The sequence below is a fragment of the Myotis brandtii genome, unplaced genomic scaffold, assembly GCF_000412655.1.
Source record: "Myotis brandtii unplaced genomic scaffold, ASM41265v1 scaffold79, whole genome shotgun sequence".
Classification (NCBI taxonomy): Eukaryota; Metazoa; Chordata; class Mammalia; order Chiroptera; family Vespertilionidae; genus Myotis; species Myotis brandtii.
The window spans coordinates 6,298,349-6,312,645 of record NW_005371173.1 but is presented as its reverse complement, the minus strand read 5'-3'; the positions used below and the strand labels follow the sequence as shown (position 1 = coordinate 6,312,645).

The following is a 14,297-nucleotide window of genomic DNA, read 5'->3' as shown; positions in this document are numbered from 1 at the left end:
TGTCTAAGGGAACCTAAACTAAAAAGAGTCCTACACAGGATTAGAACCCAGACAATTTTGTTACAGAGTCTCAATGTTTAGTTACTACAATGTACTGCCCATTCCCCCCAAAAGCTGGCATGTATTTTGTAAAAATTGTCTCAAGACATGATAGAAGGAAGAATCTTTATATCCATTTTACACCCAACTTCTTCTCAAGAACTATGAAAGAGGTCTGAGATTTTACTCTCCTTGCCAGCAAGCAAATTAGCCTGCCACAGTTTGATGAAGGTGGATAGAAGATGAGATTTCTGGGTCAGAGACAAGAGACTCTATTACACACAGCAATAGAAGTAGCTAAATAATCATCATTTGCACCAGTTTTCCAAGGCCCATTTCCTACAGGGCAACTCTGATGAGCCCATACAGATAACTGCACACACAGTGGACTGTGTTACGGGAGAGCAACCCCGAGGGTAGGGAACCCAAAGCTTTTATACTGGACAGTAAGCATGCCTGATCTTTGTGCCAGAGAGAGACACTATCTCTGTCTTTCATAGATGTTATCTATACAAAAATTTTTAAATAGTCTGTAATAAAAGTAATCAGTGCCTCACTTGAAAGGTGTGCAGATATGCAAGAAACCCATGGAGAATTGTTTTTTGTGTTCTGAAATTAAGAAAGATGTTCATAGTCTCATTACACAATGGAAACATGGTTATGCCTTACAGAAAATAGTAAAAACAAATGACAAAATTTTAAAGACTGTTTATTGTATTGTTCTTAGTTTTTGTCTTTTTGTTTTCAAAGCGTCAATACATTTTCCTTTGATGCCCACAGTAGTCCTGTCAGGGAAGTATATCATAGCTGATGGAAAAATAACTCAGAAAATAAGTGGGTGGAGCCAAAAGTTAAACCCAGGACTTCCAACTCCAAAGCTGCAAAACATTTGACTAATAGCCTTAGAGTAGATGACAACTGCATACAACTTAAAATTTAAAAGAGTTAGTGGATCTCTTCATTTCTTCAATGCTGCCACATTCCCATGTTAGAATAAGAAATGAGTTGGGGTGAAAGGAGAGATACAGTGGAAGAAAAGACACAAATATGTCCTTTTTAACTTTTTAATGCTCAACTTCCCTTTGTTCATGCTTTTCAAAGGTGGTTAGCATTGTGTAAATCAGTCATTGTTAAAATAAATTTTAAAAGTCTCAGAAAAGTCATGGGTTTGTAACTGAGCTGTGAAAAAGAATTCCAGAATTATCAGAATTATAGCATTTTCACTCAAATAGATGCAATAATATTTATTTCAGAATTTCATGCATTTTTCCCCACGAGGGAAATGTGCACATTTCCAGTGCATTCAAAAGCTCAACCTAATGTTACATGTTTGGATATACTGTTTATAGCATCAGGGTGCCATCATTTATGACATATATTACACCTGAAAAAAGTATATAGATCAAGTATAAATATCAAATTACTGTAAAGTGCATTATGGAAATTTGATACTTAAAGGAATCCTATAGTGAATCCATTTTGTAAAAACCATTTCCAGTGCATTCAAAAGCTCAACCTAATGTTACATGTTTGGATATACTGTTTATAGCATCAGGGTGCCATCATTTATGACATATATTACACCTGAAAAAAGTATATAGATCAAGTATAAATATCAAATTACTGTAAAGTGCATTATGGAAATTTGATACTTAAAGGAATCCTATAGTGAATCCATTTTGTGAAAACAACAACAACACTGTACTTAGAGAGACATCATGATTAGTGGTAAAAGCCTTGGACAAATAGTAGGAATTCTGGGATTCTAGAAGTACTGATCCTTCTGTCATTTGTAATAAGGGGTGGGGAAATTGAACAAGATAATCGTAAATGTCTGTAATTCAGAGTTCCCTTTCCTAGAGTGCAGTGATTAAGTACGTTGGTTGTAGGTTCAGACAGAGGTGGTTTGACTCTCAGCTGTGCCACTTAGTGCAGCCTCCCCCTCCCACAAGTTATGTAACCTTCTTATCCATTTTCCTAGCCTATAAAATTAGGATAGTAATACATACTTCAACTAATACTTGTGAGCATTAAATTAGATGATGCTTATTAAGTATTTTGTACAATCCCTGGCACATACATACTCAGCATTCAATAAATTTTAATCAATATCATCGTTAATTCTACATTTTCATGTATCAAGTTCACTTACTGTAAGACTTGCTATAATACTTGCACATCCTAGACTCTCCTTTTAAAGGAAGTCTCACTATCAGTAATTTAATCCATGCATTCATGGTTTGTCTAACATTTTATTGAAACATTTCAAACCTATTATTAAGTTGAAAGAACTATGCAGTGAATATCTATAGACTCACCACCTAGATCCTATAACTAACATTTCACTAGATTTGTGTTAGCACATATCTACTCATTTCTATATCCATCCAACAAGGTTTCCTTACCAATGGTTGAGCTAAAACTTAACATACAACAAAATTATGGTTTATTTTTATATTTGGGGGTGATTTAAATATTCCAAATTGACTCTTTTGTGGTGACTTGAATATTCAAAATCAAGTCACCAATTATATTTGCTGTAACCTCATAATGCATTGACATGCCTTTAAAATCCTGGTGTCAAAGGGCAATTCTACTTTATAGGTCAGCTAAAACATATCAAGTTTTTGATTGGTGGTTGTTTTATTTGGGCAGATGGAATTCAATCCTGGTGTCATACATACAAATCCATTTGTATATCCAAACTCACAAAATAATAAACTGTAACGAAAAGACGTTCCATCACACACAAAAATTGTTACTAGGTGTGGTGATAGATGAAGTGAACAAAGGTGAGTTGTGGAACAGACATGTAGTAAATGTTAAATCCAGGGTAACTGTTCTTTCCTTTGCAAAACTGTACCCAAGTAAGAATACTCAGAAGCTGTACTTTAGATGTTTTCTTCCTTTTGAGAAGTTAGTGAATGTACAAATAAGGTAATAAATTAAGAGTAGATCTGACCTTAAATATTAACTTCTATTTTGAAGGGAATTTTCCTTGTTACACCAGCTCTTTCAGTCTTTGGGGGTCTCCTTTCCTCCTGAACAACAAAGACTAGAGCTAAATGTCTGTAATTCAAGAGTTTGAAATTTTCCATAATGATGGATAAACATTTTTGCATCAATCAATTATGAACATTTCTGAGCTAAGCATCCCAATACAAGTGTCCACATACCCACTCACTCCATTAATGAGGGTCTAAAATGAACCCAAGGTCATACTTCATTCTGGGGAGACATCTTGGTTAATTTCCATTGTAACTTGGAGAGGAAACAGCCAGGAAGTGAAGAAGCAAATCCCAAACTCTGCCCCCCAACCCCCCACCCCCCTTCCTCAGCAGCTAGGCCAGGAGAGGAGGAGCTCCCAGAGGGCCACATCAGCCTTGCCTGTGAATCTCAAGTTCATGGCTTCTTCCCCACATACTGGCTCAAGTAGGATACGTTTGAATCTCTTGGTCACATTATTTTCTATGTGATTTACATAGCTATGTTTATCTTGTTGGAAATCAAACAAAATGATAAAGAAGTTGCTCTTCCCTTTTTGAAGATCCTGCCCACCTGGGAAATTTGCTTGTTTCCTGGTACACTATGATGTAATAATGACCATCAAGGTGTTGGTGACTTAATGTATTCTTCTTCTCACAACATTTAACTTCAGAAAGGATTTTAGACAGAGCCTGATGCTTTATTCAATAGTGAAACTGCTGGTTTGGGGGCTCAGAGTGGAATACTAGGAGGTTCAGAGAGACAATGCAGGGCCTCTCACACCATGATCCATATCTATCTATCTTGACCACCTAAGCAAATAGCTAGTTTGGTCCCTCTGTGTTTTGGGGCATTTGGTTTGCTTGTTTTGATTTTAGAGTGGAGAGTTTGGAGAGTAAAAGGGGCCTCTTAATCACCTGTCAAACTGTTCTATGTGGGCAACCAACCACCTTGTTCTCATTTGCCTGTGGCTACTCATGTCTATAGATCAACATCAAAGCAGGGTGCAGAGAATAAGGTTTCTCCAGTGCCTCTCAAAGATGTGTGCAGGTGTCTGTGTAAATGTGCAAGCCCATGGTACCCTTTGGAAACAAGCTGTACCTTTCTGTGTGTCCCTGGATTTGCTGTGCTTCTATTTGATCTCCTGTTCTGTGTTCCAGAGCTATCCTTTCAATGTAGTTGGTGCCTGAGATCATGCCCCATTCATTAGCCAAACACCCTATTATTACACAACACACACACACGCATACACACACATGCACACACACACACATACAGATACACATTTCCCTTCATTCTCCCTCAAACTCTTTAATCCTCATGTAAAATCTCTTCAGAGACCAATGTGCTCTGTACTAGTAGGTGGTGGTAGTTGACTCCCAAGATATATTCTACCTAGATTAGTATAAACAATGCCCACTCCCCCTTGCCACTGAGTGGGTCAATAGAGACATGTAATCTAGTCTTGGCCAATCAGCCATGAGTCTCCTGGGACTATTTCAGGGGATAGTTTCCTAGCTCATAACACAGATCCACAAGAAAGAAACAGTGTGTCTCTCTTATTCCTCTTGTCTAGACTTTGTTGTGTCTGTAAGTGATGCCTAGAATAACTGTAGCCACCTTTCCACCAGCCAAGGCCATGGCCAAAAGAGTTGCCACAAAGCTGGGCCAGAAACCTGATGTTGCACACTGGAACCCATACTAACCCTAGACTTCTTGTTATGTGAGATAATATATTTAATTATTGCTCCTCCCAGTTTGAGTTGGGTTTGCTGTTACTTGCAGCAAAAAGTAATTTAGCTGGTTCAGATGCATTATATTTACAAAAACCTTAATTGTTAAGTCATTCGATTTCACATATTTCTTTTTTTTTAATATATTTTTATTGATTCAGAGAGGAAGGGAGAGGAAGAGATAGAAACAGCAATGATGAGAGAGAATCATTGATTGGCTGCCTCCTGCACACCCCCTACTGGGGACGGAGCCCACAACCAGACATATGCCCTTGACTAGAATTGAACCCAGGACCCTTCAGTCCGCAGGCCTACACTTTATCCACTGAGCCAAACCATCTAGGGCCAATTTCATGTATTTCTTGAGTTGCTCATATACTTGACTGCCTTGATACAACCATATGAAAGTTGCTAATATCCTTTGAGTTCAAATTACATGCAAGCATTGATATAGAGGAGAGTCTGCTGCCTTGTTTTAAAAAGTGATGTTGCTTATATTCAATTGATTTGTACTTCTTCCCTATCCCTACCCATGGTCACTTGTTATCATGTATCACTGGTTAATGTTAGGTGGCCATGTAAATTCACCAAAAACTAATGGTGAATGAGTTGATCAAACCAGACCCATATGGTTCATTTCTTTTGCTTCTAAAAGTCTGAACAAAATTATGGGAAGAACTGCCTTCTTATCAGTAGATATAAAAAATACTTCAGGTTATATAGCAGCATACGCTTAATCAAAATTGTAAGGATACATTTAATTTGCTATGCATTTAACATTGACAGTGAGACTCCTCATTTTTCTGTTATTGTAATGATGTTAGGTCCAGCTTTACTGTTCTCTTGTGCTGGACAAAAGTCACATGGCGGTGGGAAAGGAATGCAGGAGCACAAATGAGGAATTGGACCACATGTAATGTCCATAGCCCCAGTTTATAAATTGTGTTTTGGAAAGAAAAAATACAGTATAAAAAAATCAAGAGAAGTAACTGTTGGAATACAGTGCTTTGTGTGTTTATTTTTATTTTTTAAATATTTTTATTGATTTCAGAGAGGAAGAGAAAGATAGAAACATCAATGATGAAAGAGAATCATTGATTGGCTGCCTCCCGCATGCCTCACACTGGGGAATCAAGCTGCAACTTAGGCATATGCCTTGACCAGGAATCGAACCGTGACCTCAGGTTGACGCTCAACAAATGAGCCATGCCAGCCAAGTTATGTGTCTATTTTTACAAGTCCATTGTTTAGCCTTAAAATAAGCATAATAGATTTAAGATGTTAATCCTAGAATTGTGGTAAAAGTGAATCTTAATCAACATACAAAGAGGGTGTCCTAATGATTTAAACCTTGGGGAAGATTTTGACCTGGTTTGAAAGACCAAGCAGAGTTCCCATCATTGTTACCTTTTGTCAGTTGTTTTTAGGAGCTTTGTTGCTCCTGGGTCTCCCTGGGAGGACAGGTCATTTGGGATCTTCCCCTATTGATGAGAGACAGCTAGTGAACAGGTCCAGAGAAGCAAAAGTTGCAAGGAAGATAAATGATGCTTGGTAGGTGATGTGATTGAGAGGATGGAAGTATAGATACCAGATATAGATGACAGGGAGGCCACCACATAAAGGGTGATGGGACCGGGCATTGAGAAATAGATTGAGCAAATAGAATGATGTGGGGCTGCATGAATAAAAGTAAAAAATGGTATTAGAAATTAACCATAAAATAGTTGTTAATATTCCTAAAGTTTAAACTACATGCCAGGTGTGCTACATACCTTCCCTACATTGTTTAATTTAATTCTCACACTGGCCTTGTGATGTTGGCATTATTATTAACCTAATTTTATCCATGAGAATAAGTGGGGCTCACTTGACACATTACGGAACTCAGATAGGATCCAGGTTGTCTCATTCCAAAGTTAGCACCTTTAATCATGTGCTATATTGTTTCATAGTTTAAAATATAGTGTACTGGCAAAGCACAGCTAGTTTATGATGGTTTTAATGCAAAGGAAAAAAATAAGGCCAAAGGGCCCTATATACTACCCAGAGGAATCCAATCCCATAGCTTCACAGCTTTGAGGGCAGTTGACATTTTTGATCAAGGAAACAGGTGCTCTATCCTTCAGGTACGGACAGCACTTGTCATACATGCCTTGGGCATCAGCCTCCATTTACCTCCAAAGCAGGGCACCTTCCTACAGTGCAAAGATTCTATAACAATATGAGGGGGTTTTTAGAAAATATTGTATATCTTGCCTTTATCAGTCAAAAGACTTGTTTGCAAGCACTCTCCATGGATATTCCTTGTTTGCCTTTCTAGATCTATTTTCCATCTTTCACTCTGCTCTGGGTCTTGGAAGGCTGACCTTGATGCGCTCCATCAATGGGCTCTTTTGTCTCCTGGTTTCCAGTTAGCTGGAAACTGTCCAACAACTGTCCCTGTGTCCATTGGGAGGCACCAACCAGAACAGAACCCTGAGGGTAGGAGGAGAGTGAGGCCAAGGTAAATTGGCCCCTGGCTGCCTCCATACTTAGCCAGTAGCTTGGGTCCTCGCCTAAAACCCCAGCTTGTCAGATAGCACTCTCCCATAGCTACGGAAAGAATTCTCTATCCAGGTTCTGATGGCCACTTCTCCTCTTGGCCCGTCTAGTTTAGAAGTGCTGCAAGGCTCCCTGCTGTAGCTAGTCCTGAGATCCTTCCTTATTCCTGATCACACTCCCTAACTCTGCCCACTCTTCTGTAAATAGTCCCTGCACTAAAGTCGCCTCCAATTCCCAGTTTGACTGAGCCATCTGTTTCCTGTCAGGACCCTGACTGACATATGGCGGAAACAAACTTTGACTATTTTAAGCAAAAATGGAATTTGGGGAGGGCATGTTTGGAGTCACAGAAATGAGGGGAGGTGGGAGGACCAGGATTGGAGAACGATTGGAGAACAAGCAGGAATCAAAGGACCACTGGAGAGTTGAAGAGCAGGAATGACAGCTATAGTCATTCAGTGGGAAGAGGCTAGACCACCCACGGGCATTGCCTGCATGCTCACCAACTGTCCCTGTGTCCTTCAGTCACCTATTCGAGAGTTTCTAGGGGAGGATGTAATTGTCTGATTCTACATTATACATCCCCAAGCTGATCTGTAGAGTGGAGGGGAAGGATCAGGCTCCTTTGGCTATTGCGATAGGAAGTAGACACCACTGTCCACCAACACCAACGCATGGGAAAATCCTTTAAAATAAGAAATCAGGCTGTTAATAGGAGCACCCCTCCTCAAGGACAAATGTTGCTGTAATAATTAATGAAAGAATGTGAAGTTGCCTTCACAATCAAAGCATCTAAAGCAACTTTTCTCAAAAGATAGAGGTTCATATAGAGATAGGCACTTCTCAACAAGGATTTCAGTAGCAGAGAGGTATCACGTTTAAAGATCTCAGAAATGAAAATTCTTTAAAAGGTTTTTTAACTGGGTTAGATATAAAGTTGGTTTCATCCTAACAAGGTGTCCATGTTGTCCCTTTCTTAAATCTGCACATCTAATGGGTCTTCTGCCCAATAACCAGCCACTCAAGACCTAGAAGATTTTCAAACCAGTAACTACAAATAAACTTGTCTAGAAATCATTTATTATATTAATTTGGGGTTAGAAATTGCCTCCCCCAGGTAATCTTTTTATTTGTTAGCCTCTTAAAGGTTATTTTGAATCTCTACCAGTAATCCTTTGCTTTGCTCAGATTTTTATTTTTGCTAGTTCAAGATGTACTAAGAATACAGTTTTACAGTGAACTGAAGACAAATAGCTTGTTGAAGAAGTTTAAAGATAATGCTATTTTATTATATTTGTTGACTGTTGTATTTATAATTTACACAATTACTAAATCTATCATAAAATTTAGACTATTTACTGTTATAGGTCTTTGGAACCATGCTTTATCTCAACTCCAAAATTAAATTTTCTTTTAAAGACAGAGCTGATGACTTATGTCAGCATGCACTTTCCTCGTCATGAATGAAAGCAATACATATTCGTAATTGTTCCCTGGAGATTTCTTGATACAGTTACTGTTATCAATAAAAGGAAATTCCTTTTCTTCAAAATAAAATTACATGGATGCAAAGCATACAGTTTTCAATTGAGGAGTTATGTTCTGTTAAATTAGGTTATGTGGTTATATATATATATTTTTTTATTTCTAAAATATCAATTTATTGGAAAAATGGGGAATAAACAGAACACTGTCCAGGCCATAAAGAAAGTTTCCAGAGCTGACAGTGAGATGATTTTATTTAGCATGACAATGTGATGAAAAATTGAGATGGGTTTTTATAACACACATTTAAAGATTTTTCTTTAATTTAAGATGTAACTTGTCTCATATGTTCTTATGTCTTATATGCTTCTTGTCTTGATGATATATGTAAGGAAAATAGTAAGTAGAAAAGGGGGATGGAGAAGACATACTACAGTTTTCATACATGTAACTGTCTGTGGTTATGTTTCAATGGGATACTCTGCTAACACGTCATCTTATAAAGTGCATACAAAAGCTACTGCTCTAAATATGTACAAACCTAATGGCCTACAATACTTTTTAGTTGCCTGGTGGAGACAAGTAAGAATGCAGAAAATCTAGCCCTTTCATGGAAGTGGTAATATTATAAATCTTTCCTTCAAATTTGAAAAACATACATCTTTCCCTACCAAAGGTTTTGTCTACGCAAAACCTTTGAAGAGGTCTTTGTAAGTGAATTGGTAGGAGTCAGTTGTTTTAATAACCAATATCAGCACAATCAAATCAGCAAGCAGATCTGATACAGTCATTAAAGTGGCTTGGTATCCTGGATACCTAGAAACTCATGGCCAAGAAGAGGCTATTCCTTTTCATTGGCTTCTCACAGTGCATAATGTCAACTTCTACACTGAGATGTAGAACAGGGGCTGGCCCACTCGGGCTCCCAGCTTTGACTGTACAGCTCCATATGAATAAGTGGAAATAGGCCCACTGTTCTCCTGTGCCAGGACACTGTCTGCGTAAGTAGGAATACCAACCTGCAGGCATACAACATCTAGTGAGTTCTAATTCCAGCCCTGCTTTCTCTGCTAGATCAGGTGGCAGTTGGCAGAAAAACTAATATCCTGAAAGTTAATTTGCTAGTTGCAAGTCAGGGATATCATGGGGCATAGGAGAATAGTCTGCTATTGCTTCAGAGAGTTTCACATACAGTTTGAGGATGCTGGTTTCCTAGGAAGAAAAATAAATGTCTGATTTCCAGATTGCAGTGTTTAGGCAGCTGTTGTCAAATCCAACTTGGGCCTATGGTTTCCAAATTTCAAGGGGTGAAAAGAACTTTATGTTCTGTGATGGAAGGCCTCATCTGTCTTATTCATCTTGGTGCCTAATACATAGCAGCTATTAAATAAATACTTCTTGAATAAATGAAGAAATAAACGAACAAATAAACGAGCAGTAGATTTCTTAATGGCAATGGCAGACGAATTCATTTTAAAGAGTTTTTCTGGGTCTTTGTAGTTAAAAAACTACCAAAAGACATAGTTGATAGTGATTCTTTTAAATGCAGTCAAATTGTGCTTAAACAAAACCAACATATGAAAATCTGTGTGCACAAAACAAATAAATTAAACGGTGATTATATGCATCACAATTACATGGAAATATGCCTTAATGTAGAGGTTTACTAAATGTTAGCCCCTGATGGTTCAAAGTGAAATGAGAAATATCAGCTTTGTACTATTCTGCATAGGCTAAATTTAAGAAACTGTACTTTATTCAAAAATTGACCTCCCCCAATTTATGTGGTTAAAATACTATATATATATATATATACATATGCAAATCGACTGACCTGCCAAACAGCAGAACGACCATCTGGACAACCTTCCGGACGACCACTCTATGACATGCACTGGTGCCAGGCCAACCAAGGCGGGTGTGATGCAATTGGTCAGGAGGCCCCGCCATCGCCCCATGATCGCCCCACAAAGGAGGCCCAGGCCACCCTCTGTGGGGCGATCGATGCAGGGGCTCCACGATTGATCACCCCAAAGAGGGAGGCCCAGGCCACGGGCCAGAGGGTTGATCAATTGGGGGGGCCTCCACGATCACCCCAAGGAGGGAGGCCCAGGCCACCCTCTGCCCGGCAATCGATCGCTGCCGGAAGCCGGTCCATCCTTGCTGCTTGACACAGTCGCTGCAGGGAAGAAACATCTGCACAGCATATGTTTCAAGGGACCTGGCGTATATGGCATACTGTTCTTAATATGTTTGCTCCCCTTCTTGGCGCTATGTGTTTTAATCAAGGTCACCTCTCCGAGAAAGGTTGTTTCCCCAGGTAGGGATTTTTCCCTGAAGTTAGGGAGGGAATAAAACCCCTTAACTAAGTGCCAGGCGGGTAGTTAATCACTTTAACTACGAACAATCACGCTTAAGCTACATAATCTTTACTCCCTGGAATGGAGATAAGAAACGCCCTAACCTTTGGAATAGAAATTGATAGGATTAAAATCAACTGGTATAAATACAGATGTAACAAGACAATAAAACACAGAACCTGGCTACAGAACCTGGCGGGAGAACCTCGCTATGCTGATCAGCCTCCGTGTCCTTCATTCTTGGCTGAATTCGTCCACACCTTTGGGAACCCCTGGACCTGCTGGGGCTGGACCCCAACAGATCGCGGAGCCCCGGTTGGGTGAGCAGGCCTCCCTCTGCGGGGCGATTGATCTGGGGGCCCTGCGATCAATCGCCCCACAGAGGGAGGCCCAGGTCACCAGCCAGCGGTGCTGTGGCAGGTGTGCGGGGCTGGCCAGTGATCACTCCACAGAATGAGGCCCAGGCCAGCTAAGTGATCACATCCCATGCCTGTCGCCCTCAGAGAGAGGCAACAGGTGTTGAGGGTGTGGGGGGGCAGCGTCTCACAGATGATAAGCAGTGGCAGTGGCAGGGGTGGGGCCATCTGCTGGCAGCCAGGGGAATGAAAGCCCCAATAGGCCCTGATCGCCAGCCAGGCCTAGGGGCCCTACCCAAGGATTCCCAGATTGCGAGAGGGCACAGGCCGGGCTGAGGGACACTGTCCCCACCCGTGCACGAATTTAGTGCACCAGGCCTCTAGTACACACACACACACACACACACACACACACACACAATATAAACCTATTTTATGCTAGTTATTCCTTTTTAAAAATATATATTTTTTATTTATTTTTTACAGAGAGGAAGGGAGAGGGATAGAGAGTTAGAAACATCGATGAGAGAGAAACATTGATCAGCTGCCTCTGCACACCCCCTACTGGGGATGTGCCCACAACCAAGGTACATGCCCTTGACCTGAATTGAACCTGGGACCCTTCAGTCTGCAGGCTGACGCTCTATCCACTGAGCCAAACTGGTTAGGGCTAGTTATTCCTTTTTAACGCCCTTACTTGCCAAAATAAAGTTGGAGAAATCTATATTGGTTCCCCAGGTTTTTGAAAATGCTTTATTGTTTTGTGAAATCCAAGTGTTGAAGACTGGCACAGTTTAAAATAAAATTCATTTTATAAAAGCATACAAGTATTTTTTTTTAGAAACTTACATATTGAATAAAGGAAGACAGTATAATCTTGACTTTAATTATCCATGATAATAATAGCCAACAAATAAGCCAGCCTGTGTAGCTCATTTGATTGAGCGTTGTCACATGCACCAGGAGGTTGTGGGTTCGATTCCTGGTCACGTTGCCCGAGTTATGGGCTCAATCCCCAGTAAGGGGCATGCAGGAGGCAGTCAATTGATGTTTCTCTCTCACCCTTCTCCCTTCCTCTCTCTGAAATCAAAAAAATCATATTTTTAAAAAATAGCCAACAGGTGTTGAGTGGCTATTCTGTGTTGAGCACTGCTCTCTGGCTTTTTGAAATGTATGAAATCATTTAAATTTCATAGCAGCCCAAGAAGAAAGCTTTATTATCCCCATTTTACAGATGAAGCACTCCAGGCACAAACAATCAAGTCCTTGCCCCAAAAGACACATAATAAAGCAGTAGAGCTAGGAATCAAACTCATGGCTCCACAACATATATTCTTATATTAAAGAAACTGGGCCATTTGACAGTACAATCAATAAAAAACATTGGTTTATATAGTCTAATGATCATACAAATGAATGTTCAATCACCAAGCAGATTATAAACTCCTAACCAAGACTCATATTATCTTATATTTAAATCAGAGCCCCTCCCAATCTTACCTTATCAATCTAGTTCGTGATGACCTATTTTTAGCTTCAGTGTTTACACAGGCATAGCTTCAAGCAACATCCTCATTTCTTAAGCTCATGTTTTGATTAGCTAATAACGAAAAACAAAACAAGAAAATACATTTTCAAATGGGGCATTTCAACCAAGTAAGGGATGAAAGCATACGTTCAAATTTAGTCATCAAGATTAAGTTAATTTAGGGCAAATTCAACTTTATAGTAAACAAATAGAAAAGTACATTTCAGTTTACCTATTTAAAATATATATATATATATGTATATATACATACCCCAGCTTCCAAATGCTAATTCTAAGTATTAAAAGCCCAGATCCCAAATATTGATACCCATTCCAACAGTAGGCTCTTACTTAAAATGAAAAGATCACACACTTTAGTGGGAACTCACATTTGTTTGCAGCATCAGAAATCCAAATATAACATCATTTGGGCGCATGAGGCAAATTAGACAGTAAAATTCAAGACTGTTGAATCAAACTAGACCTTTTGACTACAATTGCGGGGGGGGGGGATCCAAATTTACAGCAAATTGAATCAAAGACAATAATTTTGTCTTTTCAAAACTTTCAATACTCTTGGTAGTGGTAAAAGTGATTGTTAGGTTAAATATAGGTTTCTGTCATCCTATCTCCTATTCAACACCATTTACCAAAATATTGCACTACATTAAAGGAGCTGACATTTTATGGTAAGAAAAATAAATTTTAAGACTAAGAAGTCCTGGTTCCCTCAGAGAATATCAGGGATTCAGGAGGCCCTGGAGCTTCTGCAGTTTAAGGAAATTTTGTGGATTAGTCTCTCCACCCCTCAGTCCTGGAGTTGGGGTGTGCACATCCAATCTGAATATCTTGTTAAGCATACAGGACCCTAACTTCTGACCCTTCAGGTGACTCCTGCACAAACTCTTAACTTCCTGGCTTCTGCTCAAGAACCCATCCCTAGTCCACATGCCCTAGAAAAACATAGGAACCAGTTCTAGGACGTAGCTATCCACCTTGCACCCACGCTCCTCCCAGAGACTATCCTCCCGCCCTAACCCGGGCCACAGCCCCCGCCCTAAGCCAGCCCAGCAGGACCCAGCCCACTACGGTCAACTGAGGCTCTCCAAACTTCCTCCGCCCACTAGGTCCACGTGACCAGGAGCCCTCCACGCTCCACCAATCAGCAACTACCTCCGCCCAGAACCGGGCTCCGACGCTCCCCTATCGAAAAAACAACTTACTCCTCTCGCACTCAGCCCCGCCCCTTTCCCACCTCCCCGCCCCGCTG

At 40.0% G+C, this 14,297-nt stretch overlaps 1 long non-coding RNA gene across 1 annotated transcript; it reads right to left on the bottom strand.

The window, feature by feature from the left end:
- Positions 1-9,918: 9,918 nt before the first annotated feature.
- Positions 9,919-14,026, bottom strand: LOC106724290. Its single transcript, XR_001360044.1, has 3 exons — positions 13,417-14,026; positions 13,000-13,099; positions 9,919-9,995 (listed from the first exon to the last, which is right to left on the bottom strand). It is a non-coding gene; the product is annotated as an uncharacterized LOC106724290 (long non-coding RNA).
- Between the last annotated feature and the right edge of the window lie 271 nt (positions 14,027-14,297).